The sequence below is a fragment of the Rhincodon typus genome, chromosome 2 (assembly GCF_021869965.1).
Source record: "Rhincodon typus isolate 14 chromosome 2, sRhiTyp1.1, whole genome shotgun sequence".
Taxonomy (NCBI): domain Eukaryota; kingdom Metazoa; phylum Chordata; class Chondrichthyes; order Orectolobiformes; family Rhincodontidae; genus Rhincodon; species Rhincodon typus.
The window spans coordinates 48745072-48757608 of record NC_063333.1 but is presented as its reverse complement, the minus strand read 5'-3'; positions in this window follow the sequence as shown (position 1 = coordinate 48757608).

Here is a 12537-nt window from a genome sequence, read left to right as displayed (position 1 = left end):
GTGCAGGGCTGGATGAACACAGCAGGCCAAGCAGCATCATAGGAGCAGAGAGGCTGACGTTTCGGGCCTAGACCCTTCATCAGAAAAGGGGGAGGGGAAGGGGGTTTTGAAATAAATAGGGAGAGAGTGGGAGGCGGATAGAAGAGGGATAGAGGAGAGGATAGGTGGAGAGGAAACAAACAGGTCGAAGAGGCGGGGATGGGGCCAGGAAAGGTGAGTGTAGGTAGGGAGTTAGGAAGGGGATAGGTCAGTCCAGGGAGGACGGACAGGTCAAGGAGGCGGGATGAGGTTGGTCGGTAGGAGATGGAGGTGCGGCTTGAGGTGGGAGGAGGGGATAGGTGGGAGGAAGAACAGGTTAGGGAGGCAGGGACGAGTTGGACTGGTTTTGGGATGCGGTGGGGGGAGGGGAGATTTTGAAACTTGTGAAATCCACATTGATACCATTGGGCTGCAGGGTTCCCAAGCAGAATATGAGTTGCTGTTCCTGCAACCTTCGGGTGGCATCGTTGTGGCACTGCAGGAGGCCCAGGATGGACATGTCGTCTGAGGAATGGGAGGGGGAGTTGAAATGGTTCGCGACCGGGAGGTGCAGTTGTTTGTTGCGAACCGAGCGTAAGTGTTCTGCAAAGCGGTCCCCGAGTCTCCGCTTGGTTTCCCCGATGTAGAGGAAGCCACACCGGGTACAGCGGATGCAGTATACCACATTGGCAGATGTGCAGGTGAACATCTGCTTGATGTGGAAAGTCTTCTTGGGGCCTGGGATGGGGGTGAGGGAGGAGGTATGGGGGCAGGTGTAGCACTTGCTGCGGTTGCAGGGAAAAGTGCCGGGTGTGGTGGAGCTGGAGGGGAGTGTGGAGCGGACAAGGGAGTCACGGAGAGAGTTGTCCCTCCGGAAAGCAGATAAGGGTGGGGAGGGAAAGATGTCTTTGGTGGTGGAGTTGGATTGCAGATGGCGGAAGTGTCGGAGGATGATGCGTTGGATCCGGAGGTTGGTGGGGTGGTACGTGAGGACGAGGGAACTGTTGGGTTGTAAACAGTTGCGCTTCTGACTGAGGTAGACGCTGAACAGGCTGAGACATTTTTCCCTGGAGCATCGGAGGCTGAGCGGTGTCCTTATCGAGGTTTATAAAATCATGGGGGCATGGATAGGGTGAATAGCCAAGGTCTTTTCCAAAGGGTGGGGGAATCCAAAACTAGAGGGCATTGGTTTAAGGTGAGAGGGGAAAAGTTTAAATAAGATCTGAGGGGTAATCTTTTTGTGCAGAGGGTGGTGTGTGTGTGGAATGAACTGCTGGAGGAAGTGGTGGAGCTGGGTACAATTACAACATTTAAGAGGCATCTGAATAGTATATGAATAAGAAGGGTTTGGAGGGATATGGGCCAAATGTTGGCAAATGGAACCAGGTCAAATCGGAGAAGTGGAGAAGCTGGACAGAAAGGTCTTTTTCCCTGCTGTATGACACTATGACTCGATGGCTGTCCATTTGGTTCCAGATAAAAAGAGATTTCAGCTCTCAAGGATATCAAATAAGCATGTCTACTTCAATATAGTGCTTATGCGAGTCACGCTTTTATGGAAATATGCTTTGAAAGGTGTTGAATTTTTAAGATATTATTGAACACCACAGAGTGATCTGCTAACATCCAGGAGATATCGAGGAGGTATAGGCCATATTGTCTATAATTCACTAGCCAGAATGCAGGTGGAAGACTGCGCTCAGATTGAAAAGACCAAATTTTGTCAGGAGTTAAAATGCTGGAAGATAAGGGTAGCTTATGCTTGAGGGTTGTCTCCAGTAACAGTGTCACTATAAGAATCATTCTATGGTTCCAAATTACAAGAAATTTATAATGGAAAAGAACAGCAGTAAACAGAGCTAAGAATCACTTCAGACTAATTATAAGAGAATTGAATGGCCATTTAAAGGACAGTGCAATAAATATCTATGGTGTGTTTTTTGGGTGTACTAAAAAGTGTTGCTCTGTTCTGTGGTTTAAAGTAGAAGTTGCCTGCAAAGATAATATTTGGTTAACAATGCTTTTAGTTTTTTTTTGGTTCCACTACAGATCTTAAAATGTGAATAAAAACCAAAAGAACTGCATATGCTGTAAATCAGAAACAAAAACAGAAGTTGATGGAAAAGCTCAGCAGGTCTGAGGAAGGGTCACTGGACCAGAAACGTTAACTCTGATTTCTCCTCACAGGTGCTGCCAGACCTGCTGAGTTTTTCCAGCAACTTCTGTTTTTGTTTCTTAAAAAATGTGAAGTCTTGTTGTGTCGTCCTTTCAGCCATTAACTGGAGGTTTGAATTTCTTTTCTTAAAGTTATCGCTTTTGTATCACACAACAATTTTATCTATTTATTTCATCCAGTAAATCTACAAGAGCAGGAACAGAAATCATGGACCTTGGTGCTACTGCTGTCAAGATCCCCAGGCCCCTGCCCAAGTACAGCTGCCTTGCTTCCTGCCTGAGCACCGTAATCACCTAAACTCCCAGGCCCTGGTTATTTCAAAGGGAATGGAGAATAAAATTATGGTGGTTTTGCTAAAACTATACATGACGCTAGTCAGACCACAGCTGCAATACAGTGAACAGTTTGGGGCACTTTCTTTAAAAGATACTCAAGTAAACTCTGCTCGGTGGAAATTAGAAATTCTAAGAGGAAAAAGTCACTGATAGGCGTAGTCTATAGGCCACCAAATAATAACATCACATTGGGGCGGGCAATAAACAAAGAAATAACTAATGCCTGTAAAAATGGTACGGCAATTATCATGGGGGATTTTAATCTACATGTAGATTGGTCGAACCAGCTCGGTCAGGGTAGCCTTGAGGAGGAGTTTGTTGAGTGTATCCGTGATAGTTTTCTTGAACAGTATGTAATGGAACCAACGAGGGAGCAAGCCATCCTAGGTCTGGTCCTGTGTAATGAGACAGGAATAATTAATGACCTCATAGTTAGGGATCCTCTTGGAAGGAGTGATCACAGTATGGTTGAATTTAGAATACAGACGGAGAATGTGAAGATAAAATCCAATACCAGGGTCCTGTGCTTGAACAATGGGAACTACAATAGAATGAGGGAGGACTTGGCTAAAGTACACTGGAAACAAAGATTTTATGGTGGGACAGTTGACGAGCAGTGGAGGACTTTCAAAGCAATCTTTCAAAGTGCTCAGCAAAAGTATATTCCAATGAAGAGGAAGGACTGTAAGAAAAGGGGTAATCTGCCATGGGTGTCTAAAGAAATAGGGGAGGCTATCAAATTGAAAGAGAAGGCATACAAAGTGGCCAAAAACAGCATGAAACTAGAAGATTGGGAAAACTTTAAAGGTCAACAGAAAGCCACAAAAAGAGCTATAAAGAAAAGTAAGATAGAACATGAGAAAAAACTAGCACAGAATATAAAGACAGATAGCAAAAGTTTCTACAAATATATAAAACAAAAAAGAGTGGCTAAAGTAAACATTGGCCCTTTAGAGCATGAGAACGGGAATTTAGTTATGGGATATGATGAAATGGCTGAGGCATTGAACAGGTATTTTGCATCGGTCTTCACAGTGGAGGACACTAATAACATGCCAGTAATTGACAAAGAGACGAAGGTAGGTGAGGACCTGGAAACAATCATTATTAGTGTTGGGCAAGCTAATGGAGCTAAGGATTGATAAGTCTCCTGGCCCGTGTGGAATGCATCCCAGGGTACTAAAAGAGATGGTGGGAGAAATAGCAGGTGCACTGGCAGTAATTTTCCAAAATTCGCTGGACTCTGGGGCAGTCCCAGCAGATTGGAAAACAGCAAATGTGACGCCACTGTTTAAAAAGGGAAGTAGACAAAAGATGGGGAATTATAGACCGGTTAGCTTAACCTCTGTAGTGGGGAAGATGCTTGAGTCTATTATCAAGGAAGAAATAGCAAGGCATCTTGATAGAAATTGTCCCATTGGGCAGATGCAGCATGGGTTCATAAAGGGCAGATCATGCTTGACAAATCTTTTGGAATTCTATGAAGACATTATGAGCAAGGTGGACAATGGGGACCCAGTGGATGTGGTGTACCTAGATTTCCAAAAGGCCTTCGACAAGGTGCCGCACAAGAGGCTACTGCATAAGATAAGGATGCATGGCATTAAGGGTAAAGTATTAGCATGGATTGAGGATTGGTTGACTAACAGGAAGCAAAGAGTGGGGATAAATGAGTGCTATTCTAGCTGGCAGTCAGTGACTAGTGGTGTGCCTCAGGGATCGGTGTTGGGACCGCAATTATTTACAATTTATATAGATGATTTGGAGTTGGGGACCACGTGTAGGGTGTCAAAGTTTGCAGATGACACTAAGATGAGTGGCAGAGCAAAGCGTGCAGAGGACTGTGAAACTTTGCAGAGGAACATAGATACATTGAGTGAGTGGGCAAAGGTCTGGCAGATGGAATACAATGTAAATAAATGTGAAGTCATACATTTTGGTAGGAGTAATAGTAAAAAGGATTATTACTTGAATGGTAAAAAGTTGCAGCATGCTGCTATGCAGAGGGACCTGGGTGTCCTTGTGCATGAATCACAGAAGGTAGGTCTGCAGGTACAACAAGTAATTCGGAAGGCAAATGGAATTTTGTCCTTCATTGCTAAAGGGATTGAAATTAAAAGCAGAGAGGTTATGTTGCAGCTGTACAAGGTGCTGGTGAGGCCACACCTGGAGTACTGTGTGCAGTTTTGGTCTCCTTACTTGAGAAAGGATGTATTGGTACTGGAGGGGGTGCAAAGGAGGTTCACTAGGTTGATTCCGGAGTTGAGGGGGTTGGCTTATGAGGAGAGACTGAGTAGATTGGGATTATATTCATTGGAATTCAGAAGATTGAGGGGGGATCTTATAGAAACATATAAAATTATGAAGGGAATAGATAAGATAGAAGTAGAGAGGATGCTTCCACTGGCAGGTGAAGCTCGGACAAGATGGCATAGCCTCAAGATTAGAGGGAGCAGATTTAGGACTGAATTGAGAAGGAATTTCTTCACCCAGAGGGTTGTTAATCTATGGAATTCCGTGCCCAGTGAAGTAGCTGATGCTACTTCAGTAAACGTTTTTTAAAAAAAGGTAGATTTTTTTTGAATAATAAAGGAATTAAGAGATACGGTGAGAATGCGGGTAAGTGGATCTGAGTCCACGAAAAGATCAGCCATGATCTTATTGAATGGCGGAGCAGGCTCGAAGGGCCAGACCGCCTACTCCTGCTCCTAGTTCTTATGTTCTTATGTTTCATTGTTTCACTTCAGCACAGCATTAGAGAAGCTATTGCAAGTTCATTTTATGTTTTACAAGTTCTGCACACACTAAAGGGACAGTATATGCTTTTTTCTGTTAGAACATTAACTATAATATTGTATGTGGAGATGAATCTGTCTCCCTCCTACCATGTTTCCTTCAGGAAGAAAGAGTTAAATAATGTAAAGACAGATACCATTGTCAAAGCATTAAAGACATAGACTTTAACCCATTAAATAAAAATCACAGGGCAAATTAATTTATTAATAAAAAGCATTGAAAAAATACCCCTCGAATGGTTGATAATCGTCTTAAAGTATAATTGAATGAACTGTTTTTGAAAATGTGATAAATCTTCATTTATGAATTTATCTGATTATCATTTTAATTTTAAAAAATACCGATTTATTAGATGCCAATAACATGAAGGTATGCAATATTGAAAGACTCAGAGTATTTGAAGAAAAAATTTGAAAATGTTCCAAAAGTAGAGTCCAAGAGCATGAGGAAAATAACAAAAGTAAATAAAAGAAAGTCCATAAAACTGTAGGTGTTTTCTGCACAGTTGGAGATCATTCAGCTGTTGTGCCTCTTTGTTAGAGTAAAGAAAGAATGATTTGATACATTTGGCACAATGAAATGTGTGAGGCCACTGACAGAGTCAATAGATTTACAAGTAAGTAATCGCCTTGGGAATTTTTGTTTTATTTTCAGTACTAAGCCCTCCTAAATATGAATAGATGGCAATATATATACACTTGACAGTAAAGATGCCATGTAGATCATTAGGGAACTGAATGCATATTTAGAAGATATTGCTTATATGTAAGCCATTATTGCTGCCCCATCCTCCGCTCTGTACCATAATATGCAATTTTGATTATATAGTCAGAAAAAGACATATTACCACAAAATGATGTGGAGATTGCCATATATACTACAGCACCAACCACTGCCAACTAATAGTTGGGGTTAAACCCTGTCACCAATTATCCTTTCTATATGAAGCTAAGGGCCTGTTTGTTTAACAGTAGCAGAAGATGAACCACTTGTGAGTCTTAACATGAAGAAGCACTTGTCTTGATAAATACCAACAACAAGAATGTACAGTACAATGCATTTGCGTTTATAGAAGAATCTTAAATTGAAGTTGTACAAATAACAAAACAAACTTGTCTTCCTGCCAACTTGTGATCCAAACTACATATTTCCCAATCTTACCACAGTCTTAAAATCCTTCTAACTATTTGCTTCAAACAGATTCTATTTTATAAATCTTTTAAATTATGCTCTTAAAGCTTTATTTTATGGGATGTAGGTGCCATTGGCTGGACCAGTGTTTACTGCCCTACCCTAGATTTTGGGAAGGTTGTGGTGAGTTGCCTTCTTTAACCAATACAGCCCATATGTCGTCAGTACATCTACAATGTCCTTAGGGTGGGATTTCCAGCATTTTGTCCCAGGGACATTGAAGGAATGGCAGTGTATTTCTAGGTCAAAATGGTGAATATCTTGGAACTTGTACCCATGTATCTGTTGCCCTTATCCTTCTAGATGGAAGTGGTTGATGGTTTGGAAGATGCTGTCTATGGAGCTTTGGCCAATTTCTGCAGTGCTGCTGAATGTCGGTGGTGGAGGGAATAGATGTTTGTGGATGTGGTGCCAATCAAGTGGGTTGCTTTTTCCTGTATGCTGCCAAGTTTTTTATATACTGTTGGATCTGAACCCTCTAAGCAAGTGGACAGTATTCCATCATACTCCTGACTTGGGTCCCAGTTTATTTAGAAACTTTATAAATTTGGAACTAAAAATGCAAAATTAGTTTGATGCAGCTTGTCAATTCAACCTTCTAGTACAGGGGGTTCTGCTATAAAGCGATAGTTACGTTCCAGCACAATATCACACTATACAAAATTGCACTATCGAGATAATGGGGCCAATGAAAAAGCGGGGTTAGGGGCAGAGTACTAAAAAATATCACTCAACACGCAAACACTCAAGCTCCATGTGTTTGTGTGTATCTCTCATTCATTCTGCATATGTGTCTCTCACTCCCTGCATCCATCCCTACCTCTGAAATCTAATGCAGCCCCTTCTCTCTCTGTGACTGCAGTACCTCCTGCAACTGCAACTCTCAGTAACTCCATAACTCTGTAACATTCTCGAGAACCTGTCAACATCCCTAAGTCTAACTCTACCAGGCCCTTTCAATTCCCACTATCCTTATAACTTTCCACAGCTGGTATAAACCTCCCCATCTCTGTAACCTCAATAAATCTTTTTAACCCCCACTGTCACTGAAACATTCCTTGCATTTCCAACAAGGCAGATGAAATGACAGCATTAACCGGAGTGAACAGGTATGATCTAACTGTCATTATGGAGATGTGGCTGCAGAATGACCATAGCTGGGAAGTGAATATTCACAGTCTGGCCGAATGGTCCACCTGTTGTACTGGCCTGTTCTACAGGAAGCACTGACCTTTCTCAATCTTCCTCAAGTGACTGTTCTCCATACAGATTTTGACAGTGAATGTTGGTAAGCTATCTGCTCCACAGCCAACCAAGCTCGAACGTCTCCTCACTGTTCTACAGTAACAGGTGCCAGAAGAAGGAACTGATATTTCAAGGACAGGTACTCTGTCTATTTTTATACAAGTTCCTTAGGCTAGCTTTGATGGCGGCCATGAAATCTTGCAGACCTCATCAGATTTTGAGTGCTTCATACTTGTTTCGTCTGAGAGTAAAGGGAGGGTTTAGGATTTGTATTTAATGTCAAAGATAAACAGAGACAGATACGTCGCTGCTGAAAATAACAAGTATGTGACGCGGTTTTGGTGAGAGAGGCAGGTGTGTAAGATTATGAACATAAATGAGATGCATAGTTTACAACAACAAGGAAGTGCTAAAACTTTATGAATCAATGGTTACGTTTTACCTTGAATATTGTGGGTCAAAGAAAAACATTCAATAACAACCTTGAAAAATAAATTGAATAAATTGTTGAAAACCAAAAAGCAGGTTGATGGGGAAAGAATAGTGAAATGACACTATTTCGATTCTTTTCTTAAAGCGCAAGTCCACTGGACCTGATGGAATCTCGTTATAGCCAATACGAAGCTCGCGTTGTGGAAATACTGTTCCCCTATTTGTCAATAATATTATTACCAATCCGCGTTCCGGAACACGTATTATAGCAGAACCCCTTGTATAAGAATTGTTCATGTTTTCTGGAAAGAGTAATGTAATTACAAATCCACTATCGAGAAAGAAATGATGTTGGGATAGCTTGAAAATTTGAGAAGAAAACAAGTTATACAAGTCCTGCATTAAGAATGAGAGAAAGTGAATGAATTTCAGCTTTTGCGTAACGAACACAGAGATTGCTGGAGGAACACAGCAGATCCGGCTGGTGCGTCTGGTGTAGTTTGTACCCAAAGAGTCTATACCAGACTTGAAACATTAGCTCTATTTCTCTCCACAGATGCTGCCAGACCTGCTGAGTTTCTCCAGCAATTTATGTTTTTGTTTCAGATTTCCGGCATCTGCAGTATTTTGCGTAAATGTTTGTGTGTCTATTGTATACATGTCATATTTACCTTGTGATAGAAAACTTAAAAATTATGTTTCATCTCTCCAAGAGTTGGGGCATGTAAGTGCTATACATATTTTGATTTTGGAACTATAGACTGGAAAATGGAAATTTTGAACTGGTGTGTTACAGAGAATGAACTTCTTTTATAACTTGAAGAAAAGTGGAACTTTATGGTGTTCATTTATTCATGCAAATTCTTTTAACTTTTGGAGAAACTAGATGTGATACTTTTGTGAGACTAGCTGGCATCAGGTGGCTTTGAGCTAAAAACAAAATTGCTAAGTAACAGGTTTTGCGTTGATTTAAGTAGCAGTCTTGTCATATACCTGAGAGACAGCTGTGAGATTCAGACATCCAAGAGTCTGCAAGCAGGTCAAATTTCTCCCTTTTCTGCAGGTGGAAGAAAACCAGCACTAAAAGATTCAGAAAAGAGAGCTTCTAACTCAAGGAAAACTCCAGGTCTAACCAATTGGCTACCAAATTGAGGATCACCACAGTTCATAGCAACTTAATATAATTAGCAACACCAAGAAGCAACTGTGAGAAGATCAGGCCATTCTATGCTGTGGTTTGGATTATTGCTGTGCATCTGAGAGATTTAAATGATCATTTTTGCATTTGTGATAACTTATGGAATAGTGGGGCTTGATTTCCAGTGCATACTTCCCTTCAGGATTGTGGTAGCAGTGACACCAAACATTCTTGGTGAAGTTTCTATGTTGCACATATGTAGTGGTTGTTTGAAATCCAAATATATTATATCAATTACATTAGTCTTATTTACCCTTCCTATTAGTTCTTCAACAAATTCAATAATATTGGTTAATGATGACCTTCCCTTTAGAATTTATGCTGATTATTCATTATTGCATTTTCAATTTCTAGGTGTTTTCCTATATTGGATTATTATCTTTTCCATTACAACCATTAAGCTATTTGGTCTATAATTTCTATGGCTTGCTCACCATGAGACAACTCACTTATCTTCACTGCAAGACGCAATTTAATGTTGCATCCTCAGAGTGCTTGCCCTCCTGTGAGATCTCCTCAAGCTGTTGCAGCTCTGGTGTTATCCTTGAAGGATCCATGGGAGATGAAAGACAGGAATTATTTCTGACATGAGGAAAAGGTTCAATATCTACACTGGTATATCATCTCTAGCATTTTAGCCAATGGAGCCATCAATTCAACATGAATTACCAACTCTCCTTCAACTTCATCTTTGCTGTTTGACTTCATGCACCAATAATTAACATATTTAAGAGTCCTAAGGCTTGTTTTTGAATGAGGACCCTGGCACTCTGCATCTGCTGACTGCTCATTTGACAGATAACCTTTTTCTATTGTTAAGTTTGCGTGGGAGATTGTATCAAGAAATCAATCCCTTGACCTACGTTTAACACCAGTCACACTGGGAATAATTTCTCCTCCAATGTGAGAAGGCAGGTGCTTGTGAGGGTGTAAAACTGCATGTATGGACAGCAAGGAGTGACAACTTTTTAGGAGTGTGGCTGGGAGGAATGACATGGAGTGAGTGAAGGTGAGTGTTGGCTGCTCAGCTGGTGATGCAGAGAGAGGAGCTGCAAGACGTGTTCTAAGGAATGTTGTGCAGGAGAATTTTGGGAAGTTAAGAATGTGACTATTGGCACCTAAATATTTTGAATCACTTGTGGGCTGTGGGTGGCACTGGCTGGGCCAACATTTATGCCCATCCCTAGCTGCCCCCTGTGCAGTGTTGTTCTTTGAAGTTCTGCTGCTGAATTGTTCTGGTGTTGGATTCTTATACAATTTCTTCTCTTTCAAGTTTGTGGTGCAACATTATTGATGATGCTTTTAAATTCTTTCATCTCCAACATTGATTACTCTTTAGGAGACCTCATGTCTGTAGCTGCTTTCTTATCAGAAGTAACTCCCCTGTTCCTTGTTACATTCAATGTTAGCTGTCTATTTGAAACAGCCTGTCCTGCAATTTACCTGTTTACTTCAGGATACTCCTTCTGCAGACAGTCTTAATTGCCCATTTGTCACGAGATGGCAGGTTATCAAGTGATGTTACCTTCTCTCTCCCAGGAGACAGCTTGTTTATATTCCTTTGACTCCTTCTGCCCAGGGATGGTTAATCAACATGTTGCTTTTAATTCCTTTATAACAGTTTTTCCTTGCCGTTTTCATCTCAGGAAACAATTTATTCCATAAAAAGCTGTCGCTGATTCTTTCAACCCATGAAGTTAGTAAAGTTCTAAAGTTTACATTATCACACTTGCTAAGCCTTTCAGAAGGCAGTTGAGAGTCAACCATGTTCTGTGGGTCTGGAGTCACTTGTAGGCCAGACCAGGTGAGGATCAAGGATTTCCTCCCCTGAAGGACATAGGGGAGCCAGATTGATTTTTCTGACAATTGACAATGATCATGGCATTGAGCAGATTCTTAATTCAAGACTTTTTTTTATTGAATCAAAACTTCACCATCTGCTGTAGTGGCATTCGAACTGTGGCCATCAGAATATTAACTGAGTTTCTGGATTAATAGTCTAGTAATAATACTACTAAGCTTCCCCTTGTAAATGTGTAATACTCACCTTTCCTGCTTTTATTAAATTATGGAACTTCTTTTAACACTGTATCCAGCTAAGAGAGACTACACTGTGGTTGCTTGCTATTTCTGTGACGTCTCCCCATGCCTGCTTGGATTGAGAGCTGGTATCATCTACTTATCTACATGAAACAGTGTTTGCTTTATTCCCCTCATAAACTCCAGCATTAGAACAGGGAATAGTCAGAGAACTGGTGGGTTTGGGAATGCATAAGTAAGTTTTATGTTTGGGGAAAGAGCTAAATGTGATATGAGCGAGCACAAGCCAGAAGTAGGCTGCATTTTTGCTGTGGAGAGTTCATAGAGAGTTCATTGAGAGTTCATTGAGTCATACAGCACAGAAACAGGCCCTTCAGCCTACCAGCCATGCTGACCAACAAATACCAAACTAATTGCATTTACCCACACTTGGACACAATTGTGTCCTGCCACTTTAAACGCTCATTTAAATGCTTCTTAAGTTTTATTAGAGTACCTGCCTCCATCACACTCTCAGGCAATAGGTTCTATATTTCCGCAACCCTCTGTATGATAAAAGTTTTCCTCAGATCCCCTCTAAACTCCTCACCTTTAACTTGTGCCCTTTGGTCTTAGTTACATCTGGCATGGGGAAAAGATTCTCACAATCTACCCTGTCTATGCTTCTGATAATTTTATATACCTCAATCAGATCTGCCCTCAGCTTCCTCTGCTCTAAAGAAAACAAACCCAGCCTATCCAGTCTCTCCTCATAACTGAGACTTTTCATCCCAGGCAACCTTCCAGTGAATCTTCTCTGCATTGTCTCCAGTGCAATCACATTCTTTTAATAGTGTGACAACCAGAACAGTGTTCCATCTTGGCCTAACCAATGTTTTGTAATGTTGTAACAAAACTTCCCTGCTCCTATATTGTACATGCTGGCTAATGCAGGCAAGCATCCTGTATGCATTCTTCGTCACCCTGTCTACCTGGCCTGAAACCTTCAGGGATCGGTGGACTTGTACACCAAGGTCCCTTTGTTCCTCAGTACTTCCTAGGGACCTACCATTCATTGTGTAAAGCCTGAGATAAGACAGTGTGGAGCTGGAGGAACACAGCAGGCC